We start from the raw sequence: 14,760 nt of genomic DNA on the forward strand, positions 1-14,760 counted from the left end.
TTAAAATGTATTATGCAAGTTAGGCGGTCTCGTCCGCAGGCTCTTCGGGACTCGCGGAGTCTCGGCTGTGGCCGTGCTCGAGGAACCGAGTTTTACGCGGTGTGCGAGCTTCCACGGGCGAAGGGAGGACGATGGAAAGGGCGAACGAGCGGAGGCTGAGGCAACGGGACGCGGAAGAGGGCGGCGCGGCGTGGCAACCGGCGGGCAAACAACAAGAGGTTTTCGTAGCCGGCTAACGGCAGAGTTTCCTCATAAACTCTTAGGGAAGTTCGCAGACAAACACAGAAATATTTTGTAATGGAAACACGTCCCTGAGAAATTAAATATCGCAATGAAGAAGATGAAGTTGCGTTTGTAGCCGAGTGCTACGAGGAGACGACTGCTGGCGAATCCAGAAGCGTATTACGTGCGACGAACAGTCATTAATTGCTACCGTTTTCGAACGTCGTAAATGTCAGTCACCTGATCTTATTCTCCTTCGATCTGTTGGGTTGGCAATTAAATGATTGCGGACTTTGTCATTAGGTGGTATTGACAAAATCCGCAATCACTTACTTGCCAACCCAATAGATAGAAAATCATCGCGTTGCTCATTCGTCCAAAGTATGGAGGATCTGTCTTATTCATATGCAACTCCATTTCACTGTGTAAATCTTTGATATTATGAGAAATTGAATTTGCATTATTTGCTTCAAATTCAAGGAAGTGATCGTTAAAGAAAGATACGTTCCAAATTTGCTGCGAATTATAAGAAAAATTGCTAAATTCGCAAAACTTAAATCTCTTGCGTCTGTCAAATCATTTTTTTTATCTAATCGTTCCTCCTTATTATTAAAAAACTTTTTAAGTTTCGGGTGATTTCTTGTTTGAATTTGCAAAATTTGGATATAAAAATTTAAGGACCTTGATGGAACCGGAAGTCTAGCAAATACAAGACAAAGTAGATCCGCTGTCAAGATCGAATATTGCAAACAGAACGTCACGCGAAATAATATTAACTCACACGTAATACGTATTAACAATGATGATTGCCCGAAATTCCTGAAGCATCTGGTCACGCGTTCGAGGAACATTCGCGCTATTAATCGTGCCAAGTTGCCAGTGCATCCCACGAACATTATATGTCGGTACGTTCGACGGATTATTTATGTTATTTATTTGCGGACAGTTCTCTATTTAATCGTACTACAGTTTTCGATAATCTCAGTTGGCTCTGATCCCTGGATCTCCAAAACAACTTAGTTACAAGTTGCAACTGGCCGATTGCGAAAGCAATCATGCGAATTAAAGAGATCGATCGCTGAAGTTTCGTTTGGTGGAAATACTTTGAAAATTACAGAGAAAGAACACGATAAGTGATATTTCACATTTTTCCCAACATAGTTTTATAATTTGATAAGTTGTTGCTTAATTTGACATACGTTATCAAGATTGTCGTTTTATTTGGTTTTATGACTGCACGCCTATTTATCCACATTTTTCACGACGTAAAAAATATTGCTTGTCGTAATACTAAAATATTGAAGAAATTAAAATATTATTTCTCTTAACAATCACGAAAGTATTTGAGAAGTCGCGAAATAACTTGAAAGCTTAGCATAGAAAACTTTAATGTCCATATGGTGGATATTATCTGAAACATTTTGAAATTTCGTTAACACTGTAATAAGATAAGATTGTCACGATTATATTGGTAAAATTTGAAACCGATTTGAATGCCTATAAATGATATGTGTTGCAAACGTATATGTAATGAAAAATTATTATACAGTATAAACAGTCATCCCACCATATCATAAATGTCGCGAATATGATTTTACTGAATACTCAGGTTTATTAATGTAATGGATAATCCACTATTCGAATACGTTTGTGATAGTTGCGAACTTTATCAATGTTAATCGCGATAGTGGAGCCTCAGAAAAGTGCTAATGAAATCTCAAAATGCTTCGTATAACACACATAACATATTCATGAAACGTGTCCAGAAGTGTTCAAATACTTTCATGAGTACTTGCATTTCAACTATTTTGTACCAAAATATTCCCCTTTTGTTATAAAATGACAGTAAAATAAAAATATCAACAAAAATCGTGTACCTTTTACTTGTGTTTTTTTTCTTTCTTTTTGGGAATTTTACGAAGACCAGCGGCCGATCGCCGCAACATTGGGGCGGAATTAGAAGCGAAAAGCTGGTCGTTGAACGGCAGAGGAAATCGAACGAGCGGAACGTTTGATAAGCGCGCAAATTGGCCGGGACAGATGACGGATTTCGATAGTTAGAAACGGCTGCTCGTTAAAACTAATGGCAGCAGCGGATTTAGAACTTGGCAGTGTTAATCATCAATTATATCGACCTTATTGCGGCTAGCCCACAGCATGTGACGTGCGTGACAATCGTTGGAACGAAACGGCCGCCACGTGTTTTCGCATCACGCTTTGAATCGATCGCGATTCGCTCAAAATAATTGTCGCGCCCCTGTCTCGCTTTAATTAATCATTAACCTACCTCGAGCCCGGAGAATCCTTCCTTCCGATTTAATTAGTTATTCGTTAATTTCGTCTACGACGAATTTGTTACAATTCCCCTGTAAATGTATTATTCTCCGGTTCACTCGATTGTCTTATTTTTACACGTTCTGCAGTCCCATTTTCATCCCCTCTTGAGCGTCTGCAACGGAAGAACCGAATTGTTCGTCGTCCGTTTTATTAGAAATTCGATTGCGTTTATAGTTAGCAGCTTGAATAGATGGCGGAATAAAATATTGAAATTTTAATTGCACCGACTGAACAATAATGGAAGTTTAGTATTATTTTATTAATTAGAACAAAAGCTATCGGAAGAATATAGAACTCGTTTATTTTTATATATATATTTCAACTGTAATTTGCATCACAAAACTTTGAAAACAAGGGAATACATATTTTTTGAGGAACGATAAAGAATGTATAAAATGTAAAGATATTACAATTTATCAATAAAGATCAAAAGTACGTTCCTTCTAAAGAAGAAAATATCAAACGCGTATCTACTAATTAATAGCAAAGGTTAAGGACATTGGAACTTATGGAACTTCTGGTTCCTCGATTGTCACCAGATTTTTCGTCGGTCTAATTATTGTCCCTGGGGCAACTACAACCCTCGATATGCCAGCTATAGTCGAACTACAGCAATCAACGAGATCGCAATTTCTCCCGGTTCTCTTCAAGAGAACCTCGAGGACTTAGCAAGTAGTTAGTCCTCCGACTTTGTCCGCCCAACCCCCAAAGAAACGTACTACGCATTCTGAACCTTATCCAGCAAACATCTAGTTGAATCGCGTGTCCTTTTTCTCGAAACATGAAGTGATACGAAATCATTACAAAGATTGCGATGTCAAAGCACCTTAGATTCAAATTATTTCAATTAGACTTTTTATTGGTTAGTCATTTTTAGAATCGTCGATTGCATACTTCTGTCTTTGCACTTTGATTAAGATTTCTTTCGAACATTTTAATTTCCTTCAATTTAATTATTGTCGATTGTTTACATATATTGAGTATTATAATTATATAATTCCTAATTTTATAAATATATCTGCCACCATACGTATTCTCAAACCTTCCAATTTTTCGCCCTTTAATTCCGCAATTTTAATTTCTTAAACATCGAATATCCTATTTACCCAAATTTTAATTTTCTAAATATTTATATTTTTCCCTCTTAATTTGATATCATTCTCTATATACCTTATCCTATTACTTTTCGCTTCTTCTATACATTCTCAAGCAACTAATTCTTCAATACATCTCTCCCTATTAAATTTATTTACCACTTTCCCTACCATTTCCTAGCTCAACTTTTCTCGTCCGCTCTTACCTTAATTTTTCAATCTACGGACGGTTCGTCGGTCGAATTTTAGCATCTCTCGAGTATCTTTTAATTCACCGGCCCTCCATTTTCGAGCATCAGAGCGCCGATTCGGATTCCCAGCCAGCAATCTCTATGATAAAACGGTCAAAGATCGCGCGATAAATTTTTTGCGCGCGTTTTCCGCGAAATACGAAGTTGGAAAAAGGGTGCGCGCACTTCTGGTTCATCCCCGTTCCGTGCCAGCAGCGGTCGATTCATATCGTCCGTCGCAATAGCGTGGAAAACACTTCCGGGAACCATCGTAGACCATCCACCGAGCGGAGCACTTAAACTCCAGGCGCGACCAGCGTGGAGAACCTGACGGATAACGAGCGCCCAGAGATTAATCGGCGGTCACGGATTCTAAATTCTGCCACGCGGTTAAACCGCGACGATCGCCGCGAACCGCGTGCAACTTCGATCATCTCTTTGATTCGGCTCTGCCCTTCAACGTCTAAATAATTTTTTTCGTCTAATTAAATGTCGAAATAAATTTTTCGCTTCCGCATAGATCGATAAAATTGCAGCGTGATAATGTGAAAATACATACTGCACTCGAATGTACCTGGCAAAATTAATTTAGATATCATTTTGTTAAGCTGCGAAGTAAATGAATATATAATTGACGTGCTTGTTAAGCAGAAAGCAAATCTCCAGTTTGTTATAAAAGAGTACGTAATTGTTAAACATGATGTATGAATGTAAAAAAAACATAATATCATCATGATATTTTGTTTAGAATTATTGAAGTTACCTTCTGAAACTGCTAAACCTCTGTTTCTTCAGAATTTTTACATCGATATCGATCGATAAACGGTTCCAATACATTATTATAGTGGACCTTCTACTATCAAAAGGTTTGCTTCATAAATTTATTTATATTAGGTTGTCTCAAATGTTTCTTTCGTTTCATAAGTGAAATAATAGATGCACAACATTTTTTACTTTATATCATTTTATGGATTTATGCATGATCCATTTTGTAGTAATAGAATAAAATGGATCAAACATAATTCAATAAAATAATATAAAATAAAATATGTTGTGCATCTACTACTTCCTTATAAAACGAAAGGAACTTTTCGGACAACCTAATACAATGTAGCCCTCGTCTCTTTACCACACACACCTATATAACCATGATATATGTATACGTGCACAGACTGTTTTCTATTTAACCGAATATTTTATCTTATTTATCTTGAAAAAGATATATCAGCTACGTGTTATCATAAAACAGTTTAAGCATTCTCGCTATACATAGGAGAACAATTTGAGCGTAAAATGGTTAAAGACAGCGAAGTTACTTCTGCAAAATCAAAAAATACGCAACATCCAGCAAATAACTATCTGCGATGGAAAAAGAAACAAATGAACGTGTATGAAAATAACTATGCAAGTGAATCGTTGCTAGACCAAACGATCGTTGACGCTTCGCGATAAACCGGTGAAATTATTCGACAAAAGAGAAAAAGGAAGTTTCACGGCACACCGAATATAACCGCAGGACGGTTGTCATTTTATCGATATCAACAAAGAGGAGCTGGCCGTCGTAGAAAACGCTTCTGGCATCTATACGGCTAGCTATGGTGCAAGGGGAAGGCACTTAAAGTCAAGTAACTCGACCAGCGTGGAGAACTCGACGGATAACGAGCAGTCGGAGATTGATCGTATTGCGGGCGCGAATTCGAAATTCCGCCAGGGCCGTGCTTTATTCGCTGAGAATTTCGCTATGTTACCCGGCATTTCGACTCGGATCGGCCAGAGAAAACGGCAATGCATGCCGACACACGCGTCCGCCATTTATATTTCCCAAGTCACACGCGCGATTCCGATTTCATATCAGAAATTCCTCTCGTTCTACCAATTCATACATTCTTATCTTCTTACTTGTTTTTCTGATCCTTCGTGATTTCCACGGCTGAACCTTAATACTAAAATTACCGATAGTTAATACGAAATTATTTCTACCGAAACCAGTGAAAATGACCGGTCTTTAAAAAATACGTAATAATAGAATATTTTTATATTTATTGATTTATTACTTTCTTACAGAAGGAATTCCATGTTATGTGGTACATGTTTGATATTATTAATTCATGATCTCCATGATCTCTAAACGACACATTTATAAAATTATAGAACCAGTCGTTTTGACTGGTGTGGTATTGCTAGTGTTAGTATCTAGTGATCTAGCGATCGATCCGGAATTTTCCTGATAACCGATATCGTCATATTGAATGATACGCAATAAAAATTGTAAAAACGTGTGGAAATTGTTTAATTGGGGTTAATTGGGGAATAAACAGATTGCAGGACCCTTTTACACTTTGACAAGTACCAGTCATTGTGGCTGGTATTGGTATAAGTAGCCTTAATACAAAATTATTTTTAGCTTGAATACATAAAAACAAATTAAAATAGTTGCGAAAGTCATTACATTATTGTGGAAAAAGAATATAACATGAAGTAGGAATTTTAAAGTAAAATTGTATGACCAGTCAATTTGACTGGTGTGGCAGTTGTAGTGTTAAAGCTTCGAATCTACAGGTCGAAAAGTTTCAACTTCGTACTCTGTTAATCGTAGAAAACGAGCCTTTAAAGTTCTGCTTAAAAACTTTGAAAAATACTTTTAGACACCTTTCATGTATATATACTATGTGTGTTATACGAAACATTTCGAAATTCCATTAACACTGTTACGAGATTCCACTATTATGGTTATACTAAAACTTGAAATCGAAATGAAAATATATAGATATAGAAATTGCAAGACATTTAATACAAATATATACTTTACAGAGATCAGAAGTATTTGAACTTATCATATGTTTATGAATCATATCTTGAACATTTACTGTATGTAAAATATAGCTGTTCACGCCGTATACAAATTTTTCACTCGATCTACTTTTTCAAGAAACATCTTGTAATTTCTATATACATTTTCAGCTTGTTATCAATTCTGACCAATATAATCATAGCAGTCGTGTTTCATGAAATTGGTAATGAAATTTCTAAATGTTTCATGTGTATAACACATACGATATGAACATAAAAGCTACCAATATTAATGTGGTCAAATACCTTCGTGAGCCAACGTAGATGACTGTACAGAGGAAGATAGTATACACGACGGATGATTCAGCGCGTGTAATTTCCCGGTGAACGATTGACGCGGACCGCGTGAACGGCATATATCGCGCGGCACCGCGCGCCGCGACGATTTCGGTAAAATGTGTGACGGTCGAAGCGACGGGCAAAGCCTCCTTTGACTTCTCTGCCGTGACCATAAACCTCTGATTTACGCCGTTTCGAGGCGAGCACGGGTGCCGTTCGGCAAACCACGCGTGAGATCGACCTGTCGCGAAAATCGGATTACCGACTTTTTACTTTGTCTCGTTTCTACGCGCGCGAAACCAGACGCGCAGAACCGCACAACGATGCGCTTTACGCGCGCCAGATTGATGCGGATACGCGAACTCGCGCTTCCATCTTCGTCTTCCTTTTTCTTTTGTCCCTTTGTCTTTGCATATTGCAGCCCTGCTCAAGCGAATTCCGAAACGCGATGGATTCGTAAAAAGAGGAAATTAGTTCGAACGTCGCGAATATCGAAGTTCGCGTTTTGCATTTAAAAGACAAGGTTCGATAACTTCTCTCCGTGGGGACAAAGTATTGGCGATGCTACTTTTCAACTTTTATCTTGGACACTTTCTCTGATATTTTTAAGTTCACCGAATTCTTGTATACGACACTGATGTTTTATAGTATCAGGTTGTCCGAAAATTTTCTTTCGTTTTATAAGGAAATAATAGACGCGCAATGTTTTTTGTTTTATATTAGTTTATTGAATTATGCACGAACATAATAATAGAAATATAACGAAATTGATTATACATAATTCAATAAAATAATAGTAATAATAATTCATAGTAATAATAATAGTAATAATAATTCAATAAAATAGAAATTGTTGTTCATGAAACGAAAGAAACTTTTCGGAGGAACCAATATTTCGATGATGTTAGTATCTGTAAAGCTTTTATTTTTCTGTATTCATTAGACTTTGGTTTTTGTTCTTTTAATTATTTGGTTGATCAGTTAGTTCTTTTCATACTATGAATCATCACTTTTCAAGTTGCATTGTCGCTCTTATCGTTCATGTCGATCCTATAGTTAATGATTTTTACGATGTTGTATCAGTACATCGGAATAAAAGATGGTCTCTATGCAAACATATATCTTGTACTGAAAGGATCAAGCTAGTAATTAATTTGCAACGAATTAAAGACAATTTTTACATTCGTTGAAAAGTATCTGGCTTTCTTTGAATAACTTTAACCTCGTTCTGTACGTTTCATGCGCGCCATAGACGTTAAATAATTCATACAACACGTGCAACACCTTGGAAAGTGTAGCAACATATTAGTATTTATCCGACGTTTCTTTTTCATTTATCTAAATTTATTCCCCGGTTTGCACTCTGCGTATGTAGTAATAAACACATTAGCAAGTAATCAACAACAATCATTGCGATACTATGCGAAAAGAAACATTAGGTTTCTTCAATGAGACCATTTATATACATCTATCAAAACCAATCTTAAATTCGAAGAAGGAGAAACAGGAATGAGACAGAATAAACTCGAATGATAAAAATGTAACAATTACTAGACCAGAAAGTTATTTTTAATTTCAACACGCAACCTCTTCAGTTGTTAACCGGGAAACGAACTTGTCACTCGCATCTCAATTTTGTATCTTGTTGCATTACTTTACTTACATTTTATGTTACATTATGTGGTAATTATATTAAAACCAAAGCTAACCCTTCTTTGTTATCGTCGAAATCCGCATACTGAGTCTTTCATGGGCTAAGTAAGATTTTCTCTACAGAGTGTTAATAATTTTGTCAAATAAAATTGATTCCTATTAAATATTCTACCAAACAGTTAACCACGATTATTAAAAGAAACAACAATTTCTTAAAATTCTCTTTTCAATGTTATAGAAAATTCACACAACTTTGACATCGACGTAGTAAAGAATTCCTAGAGAGTTTTGCTAAACATTGGTAACTAATTTATTCATCCATTTCGAAGTTTCCGTACTATAGGTGTCTATGGAAATCGAAGGGTTGAATATGCAAGCATATTCGAAGTGATTCGAAGTTTGAGCCGCAGCGCACTAAATTAATTATGCTGTGAATTAATTACGAAACTAGAGGAATGATACTTTTAACGGTTGAGGTACGTGATTAAATCCAAATTTTCAAAACCTTAACTTTTCACCACTATGATTCTCGGATTTCCATATGTAAAACGATCCAAAATGTTTCAGTGCCTATCCACCACGTAAATATCCAAGCAAACGTTCACGCTTCGAGACATCCTGGCGATCGACCACGAAAAATCGAGGCGATCGCTCTCGATCGTTTGGATCGTGGCTTCCTGAACTTGGTTTGGTTCGTTCGGTTGGTTCACCGTGTATTTATAGTTTAATTTGTGGCCTAGGGCCACGTTGAGGGTCGCGGGTATATTTACTTGGCCGGCCTGGCTTTAGGAGCCTCGAAATCCGTTCGCTCCCGGTCTTCCTCGCCACGGTGGCCGAACGAAAGAATTTTTATGAGCACGTTAAACGAGCAGCCGAATGTATCTCTGTAGGTCCACGGCCTGCCGCGGTACGATCGGTTTATCGTTCACCGAACGATCGGACGTTCCCCTTTCTTCGCTCTCGCGCGACGCTTTCGCGCGACTCATCGAGGAACGACCGAGCTTCCCGATCCTCCCCACCGACCAACTTTCTAATTTTGGCCATGCAAACGAAATTTTAAAGATCAGTTTCGCCAGTTTCGCACTATATTGTGCAAGTTATGCTCTTGAATCCTTTCGATGACTATTGTGACGCGATTTTCATATCATCTCTGTTTGCAATCATCGTATAGTAGAAGAAGAGACGCGGAGATAGTATAAATACAAGTATTTCTGTAGAAATCAGTAGCAAATATGCCTTGCGCAATTGTTTAAAGCATTAATTGTGCAGGCCATGAAAGAAAAATCAACTTTCATTATTTTCTTTTATCGTTCCGATAGACAGATTTCGAAATCCTTAGTTCGGTATATTTTACACTTTTCATTTCCAGTTTAAATTATTTATGGCGGCTTATTTGTACGTATGGTTACATACAATTATGTATTGACAATGTTCTAAGGCGATGCTTATCGATACACTTGAAGACTAATTTCTGGTTTACGATAAGAGGAAATTTTCCGTTCTCAAAATTTGCTTCCTGAACTCGTCATGTGTGAAGTATTATACAATACATAATTGGTGGTAAAAGATTGAATTATGAATTTTTTTGAACCTCAATTAATGCTTTATTATCAGTGTGCAACTATACCGGTAAATATTAAGGAGGAAATTGGAAATTTCAAGAAGTATTCGTAAAGCAATTTAAAGAATACAGTGGGAGGAAATGAAAAAGAAAAAGAGAAACGTGGGACGAGTTCGGAGAAACAAGAATATGTAGAAACAGTTCAATCCGTGCGTTCACGGTACCTTACGTTCCGTTCAATTCCGTGATGTTAACTTCCTTGGAGGATCACAAATTTATCGTTATTCCTAACCAGGAAGGAATTAAGTTTTCCGTCGACGGCGACCATTAAAACGTCGGTATTCTTTTATAAAATACAGAGAGCAATTACACTTATCTGTTTGCAATTAATTACGAGCAAACCAAATCGAAAAACAGCACACACGAATTAATATCACGTAACGATAGTGCGCCGCATTAAAATTAATCAGCAATTGTTCTTAATGGGCGCGAAGGGGAAGGTTTGTAAGGCGTCTCTTAGCCTCTGGTTCGTTTACGTGAATCAAGGATCCGTGGATCTTGCATGTTTAGCACAATTTATTTGTTAATAATTACACGAGTCCTCTTACTCTATTTTCTATCTTGATTTTTTTCTTCATTCCAACAAAATCGCGCGTAAGCAAGCAATCTTGTTTGTATTGCATATGTGCATACAGGGTGCTCTATAATTGGTGGTATCAAAACTAAATTGAAAATATGAAAGAAAATGTTTTTACAAAGAGCTTGGTTTTTTTGAGAGAATTTATTTTTTAATTTAAAATTTATTTCAATTTATTTCAGCTATATTAAAAATAAATCTTGAAAATTTATTCTGCACTTAATTATTGCACTATGTCTCACGTTAATTGGTCTTGCTGTAGATCGATATCTCTATTTATATTTATCTCTAGCGTATGGTTAATGGACACCTAACAGCCGATAAAACATAATCTCTGAACACTCGCGAGTGATAAATGTTATTTTATGAATGAAAAATATTTTCAATAATGTTCTATCTCATTCTATGTTGTCTAATATCCAATACACAAACATAAATACTTACAGTCTTCAGTCAATTCCATTAAATTATCACGTAATTAACTTATCAGGCAAACATTCAAAGTGAATTTTTTAAAAAATACACAGACTCGTATAAAAAGATTGTATTCCATCCTGTCGACTTATTTTTTCCTATAAGAGGAACCTGTACTAGCTATACGACACCCAGTATATCTATACACACATAATATGTATATAGTTCGCGTGCAAAAACACGGATAATTTGTGGCCACGATTATGCAACGTTGCTCGCGAGCCTGCGTGCTCCGCTTTTCTGCTCCGCTCTTCGTTCCGCGTCGAGTGATTTCGGTTCGTACATCGCCGTATCGCAAATTTGTATCGTGCACCGAGATTTGTTCGTACCGAGAGCGACGAGCCAGGCAGAAACGGCCAGGCGAATCTTGTCTGATGTTTCCTTGCTTCGAGCCGCGATTAATCGCCGCTTCTAAAATCAGCCCCCGGCGTTTATCCTTTTCTTCGTCTTTTTTTCTTCCGTGAAACAAGGAACACCGAATCTGTTTTAATTTCTCGAATTTTGGATGAAGGGATGAGGGAAAAAAGTTGCGCATGTGTATATTTATAGGGAATGATTTATCGCTTTCGATTACTTATAGCGAGCGTTTTCAGTATTTTTCTTTTACATCATTCTCTGAATCATCGTCATCGTGGCGTTCTTGTTACTAGCTAACATCACGTGACTCACCGTTTCATTAAATAACTGCTTACTAATGAATTTGTAATTTGTACTTAATTTCTTAGATAGCTATATTACGTAAAGCAGATATCGTTCGAAGTTTTTACTAGTCTTTCGTCAGCCACTTCTTACGTCTCTTTGACGTAAATGGTGAATAGAAAATGGATTCTCAGGAAAATTGAAGGAAAAGTAATCGTTTGCCAATTATAACGCTACAATTATTCGAAAGTTTCCAAACGAAGCTTAGTATAGGTTCATTTATGTTATCCGCCAAGGCTGGAAAATGTAAGAGAACAATTCAAGCAAATACACTGAATGCTTACAGGTATTATCGACATTGTCAGACAAGAATAACAATAGTCGCTATTTAATAACAAAAATCATTCTGCAAGAATATGTCACGGCTTGGCAATGTCGTCGCGCTTGCATAATTTTCCTATTGCAAAACTTAAACGTACACCTTTGTGTGAAAATTCTACGACACATAAAACTATTTATTACAAATACTCCATTTTATAAAACTCCTAGAACAGCAAAAGTTTCCATAATTGCGTTGTAATTGAAGCAGTGGAAGTCAGAAGGTTTAACAGTCGGAATTCGCAAACTCTGTGTCCAATATGGCGCGTTTCGCACAGATCAATGCACCTGTCGACTCCCTCGCCAGACGCGCTGGCCCGCGAGAGAAAAAGAGAAGAGAGTGAAAAGACGGTGCAACGTACTGGCGCGTTTCTGGAAATCGGCTTTCCGCGGCGCGGCGGCCGGAAATAGAAAGAAGCCAGCCCTCTTCTGAGATCGAAGTGCAGGGAAAAAACGCGGGTCCCGTTTATTTTTACAATCGGCAGTAGATTGAATCGTTCGGCGGTCGTTCTTAGGGCTCTCGGGCGACGCCGACGAAGAGAAGAACGAGAGGCAGAAGAGAACGGAAGGAAAGAGAAGCATGTGCGATACACGCGGCTCGCTGTACGCCGCGTTTGCCTTTTTGTTCGTCTCCACCGCGAGATCTGTTTCTTCGTTCGCTGCTACCGACGTTGTTGCTTCGGCGAGCTCAGCCTTTTGCCTCGGAAAGCCGCGCGTTCTCTTTGAATGGATCGGCCGCGATCTTCACCCGTTCCTCCTCTTTTCTCCTTTTTATCTCTTCTTTTTTTTCTTTCTTTATTCTGCCTTTTCTGCCAGCCCATCGCCGTCCATGGTTTTCCGGGCTCGCGAGGAAACGATTTTCAACGCGGCGAGCAAACGTCGACGTGCACTGTTTAGCGCTGGCCTCGAGAAGATCATACGCAATGAGGCTGATCTTGCGACGCACGGGAAAGTGCGGTTACACTGCTTCCGCCATACACGAGAAGGGGGTTGTTGCGCGATTCTTCGCGTACAAACGGAGCGTAACCGATGCCTCGATGGAGAAACGTCGTTTCGCTGTATCGTTTCTAACGTTTGTCACGGAAACGAGTTTGGGATGAAACTTATAGTGATCCTTCTGTACTGCATTGTTTGGAAATTGTGGCAGTATGACATAGATAGAACACAGGTATAGGAATTGGTAGAATCCTCGTATTGGGTTGTGCGAAAAGTTTCTTTCGTTTTATGAGCAAATAACAGACGTACAACATTTTTTGTTTTTTATTATTTTGTCGAATTACGTATGATCCATTTTTTTTCTGTTGAGATAAACACCGCGACATTTCACGGACTTGGTTTCACGTTTGTATGAAGGTGCACTGTTATAAAAAACACGTTTGCGAAAGAAAGACACTTTTCGGACAATATTACATAAGTCGAAACTGTAGGAAATTAAAACTAAGAGAGAAAAATTTCGAAATAATAATTTTGTTATATAAGAGAAGAGTTATCAATCGATGAAGACTTCTCCGGCATTAGAATATTTCTGCACGATACTCATGACGAAAATGAGTAAACTTTTAAATCTCAGTTAACTTTTTTTTTAAATGTCTGATATCATTGTCATATACGTATCAATTTACCTTCACAGTTATCGCGATAAAACTTCACGAAATAACAGAAATAAGCGAGTAACATACAACAGGCGCACACGCGTAACATTCACTTGCAAATTCAATAAATAACAGAATGCGAAAGTTGGGAAATTTCCAAATAAACGATATCAAAATAGCTGGAAATTAATGATCCGACAACTTATAAATTTCGAAATTTCTCGGTACGAGAATTAATCCGATAATTAGCAACTATAAATCTACGCGACTCGTTGAGATAAAAACCACGAGAAACTTTGAGAGATGAAAAATTAGAAAGATCCTCGATCTTAATAGGAAATTTTCGAACGTACGATACATAGGATTAAATGTTGGCATTTATTCATGACGTCTGTCGACCAGCGTTACAATACTGAACATGTACAGTATCCACAGAACGTACAGTTTATTCGCGAGACATTACGAGCAGTCGTGTTATAGAAAGAGTTAAGAGAAGCAGCCAGGAATTGGTGGCGGAATCGTCGAGATTTAGAGGCGTGCATGTTGTTGATAATTAATTGTAGCGAGAGCGTCGTAGAACGATGCTTCGCGGCTCGTAACGTAACTGTTAATGGATATTATCCGTGATAGAACTATTCTAGTTTTCAGCCGAGTAATCCCGAAGTAAAGCGCAGATAGATCTAGCAGTTCCAAGTAACAGCGTAATAAGACAAGGTGGAATAGTCAAGTGGAGTAATCGAATAAGCTGGCTCTTTTAACTGATAATAAAAAACAGCGATAAAAGCGATGAAACGTTCGCGCGCATACGTCAAAC

The 14,760-nt window shown here is 37.7% G+C and overlaps 2 long non-coding RNA genes across 3 annotated transcripts in view; one reads left to right on the top strand and one right to left on the bottom strand.

The window, feature by feature from the left end:
• LOC125385599 overlaps positions 1 to 3,577 on the top strand; it is a 77,272-nt gene extending 73,695 nt beyond the window's left edge. Inside the window, exon 3 of the long non-coding RNA XR_007225060.1 lies at positions 40 to 3,577. This is a non-coding gene — a long non-coding RNA (uncharacterized LOC125385599). The remainder of the gene's footprint in view (positions 1 to 39) is intronic.
• The window catches only part of LOC105666054, a 126,256-nt gene that overhangs the window by 4,830 nt on the left and 106,666 nt on the right, over positions 1 to 14,760 (bottom strand). The gene's annotated exons all lie outside the window — the stretch shown is intronic.

The sequence above is a fragment of the Bombus terrestris genome, chromosome 9, assembly GCF_910591885.1.
Source record: "Bombus terrestris chromosome 9, iyBomTerr1.2, whole genome shotgun sequence".
NCBI classification, from domain to species: domain Eukaryota; kingdom Metazoa; phylum Arthropoda; class Insecta; order Hymenoptera; family Apidae; genus Bombus; species Bombus terrestris.